The sequence below is a fragment of the Hippocampus zosterae genome, chromosome 8 (assembly GCF_025434085.1).
Source record: "Hippocampus zosterae strain Florida chromosome 8, ASM2543408v3, whole genome shotgun sequence".
NCBI lineage: Eukaryota > Metazoa > Chordata > Actinopteri > Syngnathiformes > Syngnathidae > Hippocampus > Hippocampus zosterae.
Genome location: NC_067458.1, coordinates 11,925,302 through 11,939,065, shown reverse-complemented (window position 1 = coordinate 11,939,065; position 13,764 = coordinate 11,925,302). Strand labels below are relative to the sequence as shown.

The 13,764-nt window shown below is 39.3% G+C and overlaps 2 protein-coding genes across 4 annotated transcripts in view; both read right to left on the bottom strand.

The window, feature by feature from the left end:
- The window catches only part of LOC127606362 (profilin-2-like), a 437,001-nt gene that overhangs the window by 162,108 nt on the left and 261,129 nt on the right, over positions 1-13,764 (bottom strand). The window lies entirely within an intron of this gene.
- The window catches only part of LOC127606306 (arf-GAP with coiled-coil, ANK repeat and PH domain-containing protein 2-like), a 395,843-nt gene that overhangs the window by 245,984 nt on the left and 136,095 nt on the right, over positions 1-13,764 (bottom strand). The gene's annotated exons all lie outside the window — the stretch shown is intronic.

Below are 13,764 nucleotides of genomic sequence, written 5' to 3'. Positions count from 1 at the left end.
TTTAGCCCCAAAAAACCCGACCATGTATATACAAAACGGCGTTTTTAGCCCCCCAAAAAAACGACCATGGCGTTTTTAGCCGAAAACCCCCCCTCGACTACTTATACTAAGGCGTTTTTGACCGAAAAAAAAAACGACCATGTATAGGAAGCCGTTTTTAGACGAAAAAAACGACCATGTATAGTCAGGCATTTTTGGACGAAATTTTTAGCCCCCCAAAAAAACGACCATGGCGTTTTTAGCCGAAAACCCCCCCTCGACTACTTATACTAAGGCGTTTTTGACCGAAAAAAAAAACGACCATGTATAGGAAGCCGTTTTTAGACGAAAAAAACGACCATGTATAGTCAGGCATTTTTGGACGAAATTTTTAGCCCCCCAAAAATGACCATGTATAGTAAGGCGTTTTTAGCTGAAAAAAAACGACGATGTATAGTAAGGCGTTTTTAGCCGAAAAAAACGCCGACCATGTTTAGTAAGATATTTTTTTAGCCCCAAACAAACCGTCCATGTGTAGTAAGGTGTTTTTAGACGAAAAAAATGACCACGTGTAGTAAGGTGTTTTTAGCCGAAAAAAACCCCGACCATATATATAGTAAGGCGTTTTTAGCCGAACCCCCCCCCCCCGACCATGTATTAAGGTGTTTTTAGCCGAAAAAAAACCCACCAACCATGTATAGGAATCCGTTTTTAGATGGAAAAAAACCTACAATGTATAGTAGGGCGTTTTTAGGCGAAAAAAATGACCATGTATAGTAAGTCGTTTTTGACCGAATTAAAACGACCATGTAGGCGTTTTTAGCCGAATAAAAACCCTACCATGTATAGTAAGGCATTTTTGGACGAAATTTTTAGATGGAAAAAAAAGACCATGTATAATAAGGTGTTTTTAGCCGAAAAAAAAAACACCAAGCATGTATAGGAATCCGTTTTTAGATGGGAAAAAAACCCGACAATGTATAGGTAGGATTTTTTCGGTCAAAAACGCCTTACTATATATAATGGTTGTTTTTTCAGTTAAAAACGCCTTTCTATACATGGTCGGGTTTTTTCGGCTAGAAACGCCTTACTATACATGGTGGTTTTTTTCGGCTAAAAATTTCATCCAAAAACGCCTTACTGGATCTCGTCATTTTTTTTCGGCTAAAAACGCCTTACGATGCATGGTCGTTTTTTTTTTCAGCTGAAAATTTTGTCAAAAAACGCCTTACTATATATACATGGCCGTTTTTTCGGCTAAAAACGCCTTACTATACATGGTGTTTTTTTTAGGCTAGAAACGCCTTACTATATATACATGGCCGTTTTTTCAGCTAAAAACGCCTTACTATACATGGTCGTTTTTTTCAGCTAAAAACTTCGTCCAAAAACGGCTTAATATACGGTACATGGTCGTTTTTTTGGGCTAAAAACGCCTTCCTATACATGGTTGTATTTTTCGGTTAAAAACGTCTGACTATACATGGTAATATGTTTTTTTTTCCGGCTAGAAACGCCTGACTATACATGGTCGTTTTTTTCGGCTAAAAATTTCATCCAAAACGCCTCACTATACAGTACTACGGAGCCCCTAAGCCTTAGGGGCGAGATCTCACAATGTTTTATTTTTTTCCTTCCATGTCCCCTTAGGGGCTCCGTACCTTAGAGGCTCCGTAGACAATACTTTACTTGAAACATTCGTATATTTCAGCATCAACTTGGGAAACTATGTGCATGAAAGCTTGAGTGAAGGTGTGATGTGCTCAACATGAAATAAATGGAAACACATTCCCACAAGATCTGTCTTTAGTTCTAGAAGGCACAAGTCTGAGTTTAATATGACTACTTTTCTCAACAAAGTCCTTGGGAATTTATTTTCTTTTCTATGCAGGAATTGTGCAGAATAGCTTGATTTAAAAAATTTAAATGCAGCCATGAGCTGCGTTGGACACTAGATGGCGACATCATTCCATATAAACTTACCCTCTCCATCCTACTTTGAGAGGCAATGGAGTTTGTGTGTACATATCTATCGAGTTAAAAGTGGGTCGTTCCAATGCCTTTGAGAAAGATGACTTGTCCCATGGTTCTATATATATACTTTGTTTATATAAACACACACACTTACACAGTGTTCGCCTGCCACATCCTAATTCGGTTATTGCGGCTTCAGTCTATCGCAGGTTTTTCACAATTTAAATATAGGTTTAGTTTAGCTCGCTATTTTGTGGCTTTTCTTGCTATTTTTCTTTCTTGTAAATTGGACGAGTCCAAATGTTTCGTTTTGTTTTTTTTGAAGGGGAAATTTGTTTGACAGAAATACCAAGTAACAATTCCAGTGTGGCCTGCAGTCATATGCCTCCATGCCGTCTAAATAAAAACATCTTCCTGTTTTCATATTGTACTATTTATAATTCACTGTATAGTTCCCATGAGGCGGCACGGTGGCCTCACAGTGCAGAGGTGCAGGGTTCGATTCCGGCTCCGGCCTTCCCGTGTGGAATTTGCATGTTCTCCCTGTGTCTGTGTGGGTTCCCTCCAGGTACTCCAGTTTCCTCCCACATTCCAAAAACATTCATGGCAGGCTGATTGAACACTCTAAATTGTCCCTAGGTGTGAGTGTGAGCACGGATGGTTGTTTGTGTCTGTGTGCCCTGCGATTGGCTGTCAAACGGTTCAGGGTGTCTCCTGCCTACTGTCCGATAAAGGCAGGGTAAGGCTCCAGCACTCCCGCGGCCCTCGTGAGTATAACTAGATTAGATTAGAAATCTAGAAATACTAGATTAGAAAATGGATGGACGGATGCGTTGTTCCCTTAAATTGAAACAACGTCTGCTCGGAAAGGGCGCTTATCTGACTCTTGATGCTACCTTGACACTGCTGAATGCACGTCTTCTCTTCACTGTTTTATTGACTTCTTTTCACCTTCCTTGTCTCTTTTTCCCCTCGCCTTTATAATCCATAATCCATAAATGATGGCTGGAATACAAATGGAAACTGTGAGGACATAGTTTAATATACTGTCCGTGTTTTATGTTATGTGTTGTGTTTATTATTTTACTTTATGTTAACTGTTTTGTAAAGCGCTTTGTTACAGCTGCCGCTGTTGTGAAAGCGCTATATAAATCAGCATGTATTGTATTGTATTGTATTGTATACCAACCATGCTCAAAAGTGCCATTAATCCTCTTGGCATTTGGAAATAGTGAGAACACTTCTTCAAAGTGCCCCTCTTTTAAATACGGCAGATGACTGTAATTGGCATCCAAAAAGGAAAAAGAAGCCATAAGTAGGTAATTTTGAATGAGTTTTTATTTCCTTTGGATTGCACACAAAGTTTATATATTCACCTTTGTTTACTTCTCAAACAAAACCCAATATTGGGAAGCAGAAAACTAAGGAAATCAATTACAGCAAGACTCCTGCATGTTAACAAAAACTAACCGGTAATGCAAAGCCACTGCAACATTTCTTCTATTTTTCGGAAATAAGACCAAAAAAAAAAAGTTTTGCAATACTAAAAAACACAACTCAAATGAGCAGATGGATCTTCCAGCTACTGGCATGTAAAACCAAAAAGATTGCTCTTCACAACTGGGATTCAAGCTAAGGAAGATCTCTCGTAAGCCGCTCCCTCCATTCTTTATCAGTTTGTTGAATGTTGACGCCAGTCATAAACTTTGCTCCTTTAGACCTAAAAACTCCCAAAGAAGAGAGAAACGAACGACGTAATCATACATGAGTGTCTTACATTGCCACGTGCTGCTTCACCAGTTGTGTCTCAGCTTCTGCTGTTTGACAAAACATTGTGGCCGACCTGCTGGAAAATACGACTGCATAGATCTATTACAGAAAAGATGCTCACAGCATAGGGAAGTATTATAATTGATTGGTCAACGGTAGACATAGACTGTGGAGGCAGATAAATTGTGCAATAAAACAAACATTATTTGACACCGGAATGTGAAATTGAGTTGCATCTTGTTTTTTTTCCAGGCTGAAAGTGACAATATGCAAGAATGATTTGCAGTATGGCCTCACACAAACCCTCATACCTGGCAGCCACAAGGAGTGAATACTGTCCAGTAATTTATGTTCGATGGAATTGTGACACTCTTCCCCAATCGCTAAGACAAGGTCTCACCAATTTATGAGTATTGAGTTTAAAAAAGCAAAAAGTTTTTTTTTTTTTTCTCGGCCATGTAGGCCTGCAAGAAATGCACTTGATGATGTAATATAATTGTTTTGTGTACATGTTATTTTGGAGGTGTCCTAAAGACTCGGCAAGACCACTCAACACATGAACAGCCATTGCGTGATGATTCCTTGTCCATGATGAAATGTTTGGCCAGCCAGCCTGTTGTCAAAGCATCAAAATACACTCTTGATGCAGATTGGCTATTGCCGACGCGCCGCCGCCGAAGAAGAGGAGGAATAGCAGTTAACTATAATTTAGCGATGATGGAAGCATGGCTAAAATAATAATGACGTTATTTCGTCAGCTTGAAATAATGACGGACTGACGATGATGGACGGGTGGCACGGCCACTGTCGAATGACACACTGGCAAAATTTCCTGACGCACCTACCTCTGGCAAGGGTGAAAAACGATGCAAATGAATGCCAGAATGGAATGTTTGTATGTGTGAGTACTGGAAATGAATTCCCTACTTTCAGGAAAACCGTTCACGCCTTCATGACGGTAAGGCATTTCTTTTCACCACAATGTTATTCCTCAAGAGTTTGATGATTAGCTGCACGCATTTAGAATTGATGAGGAATATGTTCACTTTTATTGGCATGTTTGATCTGGTTTTATGATTGGCATGATGGGCAGTTTTCACATGAAAATAATGGAAGAACAGACATTGTAGCCTACTGCTGTTTGGTATTAGCTGCCTGAAATGGGTTGAATAAAGCAAATGTTTGGAATTTAATATTTTTTTCATGTGTGAGGCAATGGGGTGTTTTCCCCACACTGTATAGTGTTGGCATTAACATTCATTAATGTTAATCTTAAAACTCAATAATGTCATTCTTACTGAACTGTCAATGCTACATTGTGTCAGTGTACCATACTAGTGGGTGTTGAACATTTGAACACTTGAGTAAATGTGACTTTAACATCGGGTAGTGTGGATGCATGTAGACATTTTGTTCAAATAGCAGCCACCAACGAACGCAGAGAGCAGAGATTCAAAGAGCGATCCTGCTCTCCCTTCTTGTGGAGGCAGCATTTCATGGCCAAGACACCCAATGACTCAATGCTCTCCATGTTTGCACCGTGGTTGAGAGGAAAGTAATTTTATCTGTGCTGTATGTTGCACATAGGGAATATTTGACAATAAAGCTTGACTTGATTTGACACAGATTACTCATGTTAGGATATGATCACACTGCAACTCTACTTATCGTTTGCCGTCCACGTGCTTCTACGTAGACCAGCAGTTTGAGAATAACGGATCTCGTCAGAGGCGCGAAAACATTTGAAAATAAGCAGCTGACAAAACATTTACTTGGCTCTATTATTTCTCTTGATGGATGTACGGGCATTCCAGACACCCGGCTATTGGAATAAAAGCTGTCTATTTTGCAGAAGATGTTCAATTGAAATATATTTTAAAATACTTGTATTGACACTTAGCAGTGAATTATGTTCATTCTTGATTTTTAATTTTTTTTTCTCTATTTTTTTTTTGTTAGAGCAGAATTGAGATTCTCACTTACATTTTGAAAGGTTGTAAACTGTCTTATGTGTAGACGAATGTATCCACTAAGAGCTTGACTGCTGTATACTCCAAGCATCACAAATTTGTCCGACTGATGTTGACATCACCGAAAGCTCAGCTTGGGTTGAGAACTGTTCCACAGCAACCGTCCCGAGACAATGATCCAAAACTTGCTATCAGCGCAGACAAGCGACGTACAGCACACAAGATTGAAGAATGAAGACGTATGGTTATTGGGAGTTTGGGTTCCAAAGAAGTCGAGCTACTGACATTCCGTTAGCCTTTACCAGCGGATCCAGTTGATTGTCACCATGTTTGATTAGTGAATACCTTTCTCAAGGTTATGGCGCAAGAACTTTTAAGTGTTTGACAACGTGCTTCGTGTTAATACACGACATGGAACAAGAGGATGGAGGACCATTGTTTTTACTTGGATAGATTAATTTAACTTGGCAAAGTGGATACTATGAGCAGTGTTGTAACAGCTGCTTTGCCTTCCCCGTCGACAAGCACATTTTATTTCCCCCTTACCTCTTGCTATATTTGCCATTTTTCCGCATGATTAAACACAGTGGTCTGCATCTGGCCTATGTCACAAGTGTCAGGGGCTTGTGCACATAATAAAAAAACCACAACACTTCATCTCAATTAAAGAACCAAGGATCCTTATAAAAACATACCAGGAGTTATACCATTGGCGTTTGATTTACGTGCTGGCTAATTAAAGTGTTTCTGCATTTCATTTTATTTATATAAAATAAAATATCTAATATTGTTAGCCGAACAGCATAATTGCCAAAGTCATGTTTTACTTGCTGTTTCCAAATCAAATAAACTATCAACGCACTTGCTTAAATGTTTTTTTTTCTTGGTCTCCTAAAATGATTAAATACAACTTTAGCAACTATGCTATTAGGTTAATGATATGTAATTACTTTGCCAACGAAGCAGAGTACCGAATTTTTCCTTCACAACCAAGTTGTGATACAAAAGACATATCATAATAAAGAGATGTATTTCAAGCCAGGACATAAACTTGATAATATTCCACTCCAAAAAAAGTATTATTGTATTAATATGAAACGAGTCAAAATATACAAAGACAAAGGGGTTGGGCTATTTTATTTTATTTTTTTAACTTCTTCCTATTCCATTTTCAACTGTGCTGAATGATGACCATTTATAAGATTTCTATTCATTGAAATCAGTTTTTTTACCGTCTATTACTTGTTTACATGTTTAATAACAAATGAACATTGGTAGTCTAAACTGTACTTCTATAGATTGAGCGGTTTCGTGTCTGATATTGTGGCCCATACAGATATTGTATTAGACATGCCTTTTAACATAATGCAGGGCAGTTGTGCACAATTGCAACCTCTGATTTCTGCAGTATGTCATTTCGGGCAAAACCCCCACCCCCAAAAAAACAACTCCAATATCACAGCGTCTGAAATTAGACCGAGTTACTGATAGTGGTACACTCACCGGACTTTGTGTGTGTGTGTGTGTGTGTGTGTGTGTGTGTGTGTGGCATGGAATCGGCTCCCACTCAATGACAGTATGTGTGTGGCTGTGAATGGTTGTTTGTGTCGACATGTGCCTTGCTTGCAACTGAGTGGCGACCAGTTCAGGGTATAGTCTGCCTTCCACCCGAAGTCAGCTGGGATAGGCTCCAGCAACTCCTCGCGACCCCGTTCAGCACAAGCGGTGTTGGAAATGGATGGATGGATGAAATTTGAACTTTTATGATCCTCTTTCCCAGCATATGTCACTGCTTGAAGATATACATGCACGTTTTTATCAAGTGCTGGAATAGCTATTTAACACCAAAGTTTTTCTTAAAAACACACCAAATGACACGAATTAAACTGGACAGCAGCAAATTTTAATCTGAGGTGGTTATGTATATCTAAATGTATTTTTGACGGCGATTTAAAAATGACTAACACTAACGTGACGTTATTATTATTATTATTATTAATATAAAAACATGGTGTAATGGAGAAAAACAAAGGCACATTCAGAATCAGTGCAAATTTTGAAAAGTTTACTTGTATCTCAGATTTTTTTAAATTTGTAAAAAAATGTTGATTTCTTATCAAATATATGTATCACCAGAATCCTTGCACGGGCTTGTGTAAAAAAAAAGTGAAAAGATATCCACTTAATAAACTTAAACTAAATAAACATAGTCTTATAAAACATATTTATAATGACTTTGTCAATTGTTTTGCTTCACAAATTGCTAGTATGGACAAAAACCCAGAAGTTGCTCGGAGAGTAGGACAAAGGAGAATTAAATCCCTGCGGAAGAGTTTGTAATCTCCCTTTTAGCAAATTGTGTCTTTTGAAGAGAAAGTCAAGGAATTAAGAAGAACTCTGGTAAAGTTGTTTTACTAAAAGAAGCCATGTAAAATTGTGCAGGGTAGCAGCTGAAGTTAAGTCAACAAAGAGCCCCCCAACCCCCCCTCAAGTAATCTTGTGTCTCTCACAGCTCCGCTGTTTTTAGATAAAATAGACGCCAGTATGTCATTTCCAGTAATTCTGCCAAATCATCTTTCTCTCTGAAGGAAGAAATTGCGGTGACTTGGGGTTGGCGTTTGTTTGCTTTGCCCGTTGGCAAGATTAAAAAACAGAATTAAGATGCTTGTTTAATTCTGGCCATTGTTGTTCATTACTCTTTCGGCACAGCAGCGTGGTCACCATAATATTTGTGTCGCTCTTTGAGATCTAAGGAACTAGAGGACATGTGTTTCCGATAAGAGTGCTAAGGTGTTTATATCTGCGTAATTGTGCACACGTACGCGGTTCTTGGACTGCAAGTCAACGTCACTGGAGAAAAAAAGAGCTCATCACAAATGGAGAAAAGATTAGGAGAAAAAGACGCGAGTGGGTGGGCAACACTGATGTCTCCTTTGTGAATCACTGGAAGGGATTGAGGGTGTTGGCGTGACCTTCCCACGTTTTATCACACCTAACCTCATAGGCCAAAATCCCATTGAGATACATCATTGGCCTCATTCACTTTCTTTTTGGCCAACACCACAAAATATTGCATACTCACGAGGCTCTTCCGGAAACTGTATCCAGATCAGGCAACCTTGTCTCAGCGGCACCTTTTTACCTCCTGTCCAAAGGTGCACGATTGTTTGCGTATTTTGAGACCCCCCCTCTGCCCCCCACCTCCCATTACAAAAATGGGAGGTGGGGGCGGGGGGGAGGAAACTCGAGGAAACTTAAAAACCCTGAGGATATATAATTTGGCATACGACCAGCATGTAAAGTCACACATCTTGAATTCTGTCACGAACGACCATATGGCATAACTAAAATTACTAATAATAACACAGTTTAGACGAGAAAATTATGAATGTGATTCCTTCGCTGATAGTATCAGAGGCGTAGTGCACTGCTATACAAAATTATAGGCTGTTGTTTTCAAACTTAACTTCGTCCTAAACATGTCTAATATAAACAAACTCCAAAAAGTGTATCTTGTTTTAAAGTTTTATGATGGTGACAGTTGGACCTTTCCCACTAGAAAGCATTGTTTAAAAATCTGAAAATATCAGATGTCAACCAGTCTGCCTTTCAAGGGTTTTACTGTAGCCACAAACCTTTTTAACAACATTTTCGTAAGGAATCATTTGAAGAGGCGTGTAAACTTGTTCTGCTGTAAATACGAATTAATACAACCAAAAGCACCGAACCCGGCTGACATTGGTGAAGAGCGGTCGAATAAAATGGCACTGTAATTCAATTCTATCCAGAAGGTGGCAGTATTGCCAAACAGGACAAAACGATATGTCTCGAAGCGTTTAAAAAAACAAAACAAAAACTATCTGCCAAAGAATCTAATGGATTCTTTTGTCACTCCCTCCACATACTTCAGTGTTAATCGCTTTGTTTGGCTTTTAATTAAGCAGGAAACATGCGCATATGCATACAACTTCTGCCTCACGGTTCGGGAATGTTGGGTCCCGATTTGGGGGTGGGGGTGGGGGCAGGAAAAAACCTCCCCCCGATTTAACATGAGGGGCATGACAAAAGATTTTTGACCTCACTGTAGAGAAGGGCCGAAAACTGTGAAGAAAGATGTCAAAGGCGTTTTTTGGCTGCATGCTAAACTCATGAATCAGAGGATGGAGAGCTAAGTTGAGAAAAAGACACAGAGGCGTCGGTCGGCCTTAGGGATCAGAAGCAGGCAAACGCTCTTGAGAACTACTTAAATATATGAGAATGTTTAAAGATGTTTGTACATTTACGTAAGTGTGCTAAATCTTCCCTCTGGGAAAATTAAATCTCAGCTCTGTTTGTGTTTTACATGTGTAACATGCCTGCGTTTTTTGTTGTGCGTGTCTGCAGACGTGTCTATGTTTTATGGGTCTGTTTGTATGACCACATCTGGTTGATTCAAGGGATGTGGATTTGGATTTCCGACTTGCCGAAATGATGCTAATCTATTTAAACTATTCCAAGAAGAGCATTGCTGTCATTTATAAGTAGACTCAAATGAGTAGTGTTAGACTTGACAAACAACAAATAGAATGATGTAATGCCATTTAGTAGAGGGCCAGATGTTTGTAAGGAAGGAAATTAAAAACGTGACAAACGTTTCTTCATCTATGCCCAAGAGTTCACTCAGCCGACTCACAACAAGGTTACTTTGTAAATGCAGAGTGAAAACAATAAAGACAATGAATATGTCTGTTTGTGACGATATACAGTACATGTTTACTCTTCCTATATTTTATAGTGTCTGGAAACCTGTTGTGTCGTAAATCACTGAAAGTTACTCATTAGCTGTGCAAATTCGTCACTGTAACATACCCAGCTTGAAATAACAGCAATAACCTTGCATGCTAATTTAGCTCACCCTGTCGCAGTTGTACCTTGGCTTGCGGGCTCTGCAAGATTCGACTCCACAGCCTCCCCTATGCCACGGTCTTGCCTCGCTTGAATGAAATGCATTTCTTTACAGTTGCCAGCGGCCACATGCAGAGAACTAAACACAATCGTCTACCTGCTTTTATTCCTGTTGTTTGTTTGGTGTCTCCTTCTGACTGATTCGTTCAATGTGCTCTGGTTTTTGCAGCTTTCCGGCGGCGGTTTATTTGACTTGAGCTGGGACCAGAATCATTGAACTACACTGTACTTCATGCTCTGTTGAGGTTGAAAGGAGCTTGCCAGTTAAACCACTGATTCATTGCAAAAAGGAGATTTTTTTTCTTTTGCTTAATTTGGCATGAAGCACTTGTCCTTGACAGGTAAGTAGAAAGAATGAAGGTGAAAAGCTTCAATTTTGAGGCCAACTTCCTTTCCTCTATACTTTACGCTTCTTGTGACAAAAACAAAGAATCACAACCAATGATACCAATCCTCTACTTCTGTTAGATTGCTCTACACTAGGGGTGTCATTCTCATTTCACATTTTGGGTCGCATACAGCCTTGGTAGATGTCAAGTGGGCTGGACCATTAAAATTCTACCATATTCTGCTGTAAACAAGCAAAAAAAAACTGAGGTTTAGGGGTGGAGTGTTAAATTTAATCTGTTTCATTTTAAACTTGGTTTAACGTTTGGTGCAGTAGAATTTAACCTTAAACCATGATTAAATGTTATTTTAAATTGAAGCCCCTTTGGTGTCGACTTTTCCTGGATGTGAGTCAAGTCAGGGAAAAAATGCATTGAAGTTCATGTTCCTCCTCAGTGCACATCAATTTATTCTGCTAATTGTTGAAAGGTAATTGTTTAATTCTATCAATCTGCTTGCCGCTAGCACTTGGAGGGTTACAAAGTAACCCGAAAGCCTGTTATTAACTTTTTTGTAATTATAAACTGTATATGAATAGCGTGTGTGTGTGTGTGTGTGTGTGTGTGTGTGTGTGTGTCTGTGTCTGTGTGTGTGTGTGTGTGTGTGTGTGTGTGTGTGTGTGTGAAAGTGATTAATGGATCAATCTTACTTGCTTGTCATTCACTTAAAACACCCCTCGTTGGCATTCCAGTTGAATTACTTTAAATTCTAAATAAGCATGAAATAGATTTTTCTCGCTTTTGATCCAATTATGTGTAAAATGTCATATGGATGTTAAATTGATCTGTCCTTCTACAATGCGATGACCAAGTATTTGCCTTCTTTATAAAATAATTGTATTTATTTTTTTTTTGCAATGTTTCAATGGTTAAGATGATGAAATAAATGTAAATAGTAGGCAAAGAGAACCCAAGTACACATAGTAACACACACACAAACAACAAACAAAAATAAAGATAATGTGGTTGCAGAGTGTGCACACTCTCTTGTCACTGGAGATGTGCCTGTGTTCATATTTTACCAGTTACATTCAAGTCAGGTTAAATGGGAGTCAGCAAACAGTTGCCATCATTAAAAAGTACCTGCCTCTGATTAACCCCAAATAAAAATCATCTTTTTGCATTCTAACAGAAGGCTAAAAGTTTTGTGCTAACACCAACAGCTACTTGGAACTCTTCACAATTCCTTCCACCTTGACAAAGGCCCACCTGAAAGATGAAGAGAAAAAAATAAAACAGCCCCCAGAGCATATGATGCTGCAAGCCTTCATGATGGGTGTGGTGCACTTTTGGTGATGAGCAGTATTGGTTGGGCCAAATGGAATTTGGGCTATAAAGTTCAACCCTGCCTTAGTCGAGCTATTGCCTTATTAGGGAGTTTTCCTTTAAAGGTAAGTCTTCAATCTTGCCACCCTACCCGATATCCCAGAAACGTGAAGAAGATTGGAGTTGTTATTACGTAATCAAGAGCCAATATTTGACAGAAATCTCTTCATGTCCTGCAGTGTTGCCGTCTGCCTCTCGATAGCCTTCCTGACTCATTTTTCTTATCCTTTCATCAATTTTAGATGGACGTGCAGTTCTTAGTCATGTCACTGTTGTGCCATATTTTCTCCACTTGACTCACCACTGTGCTCTCTGGCCTAGGAAATGTACTTGTACCCTTTTCCTGACTGATACATTTGAATGATGAGAGTGGAAGCTCTCCGAGAACCAGCTTAATGGGTCGTGGTCTTAATCAAATTTTAATCCTGCGTCTACTTTTTTTTTGTGTTTTAAACAATTTGGCTATAAAATCTTACTCTTGTGGTCACCGTCGACCAGAAAAGAAACCTCAAGGTAACAAATGAGAGGATTTATTTGTATTTGAAACATCTAGGGGAAAAGGCGATGAAAGCGTTATGAGCACCAAGAACCCACTAAAAGTGATCGCCTCAGTGATAACCAGGCAAGGAACACCCCGTTGGACGGAGAACTTGAAACTCAAGCCACCCTCTGAAAGCTGTTCTCTATCCACTCCGCTTCTCTTTTCCCTTCAGAAATCTCACTATTACGACTGCCAAGATTGTTGCTCACTCAATAAGAAACAATATTCTCCAGTTGAGTAATTTGTAATTTGTGTCAAGGTTTGTTAGCATTTCGTGTGGGATGGGAGTGTTTCTTTTTATGGGTTGTTTTTTTTTCTGTTGAAGCTGTGTGTGTGTTTAAGTTGATTCGTGAAATGGTGGGTGGGCAAGAGAACGGGAGTGACCCTGTAATATCTCAGGAAAGGCGCTGATCGTTCCAGTTCCCAGACTCCCACGAGCAGAATTGGGAACCTGAAAGGCAGGAAGCATTGGACAAGCTTGCCTAGAGTTAAGTGAAGTATGTAAATATGCGCGTGCTGTCCAAATGCAATCCCTCTCCCACGTATGACATCCAGTGAGGTCCACAAGTATTTTGGACTTGCATTTGGACAACGTTGAAGTGACAATGACTTAGATTTCGCCTTTTAAAACGGCATAATGGATTTGATACAAACTAATCGAGATCTTATTCAAGAGGCTGCCCAAATATACTCTGGAATTTGCAGTTGTTTTATGTGGGATACGATGATTGTTAGGGGCTCAATAATATTTGGATGGCGGATAAAATTGTAAATATAACGATCATTTTTTTTAGACTTGTTTTTTGATAGATGGCTATCTCTGGTCTGGAAGCCATGGGCATCACTAAATCTGGCCGTAAAAACGACGAGAGCA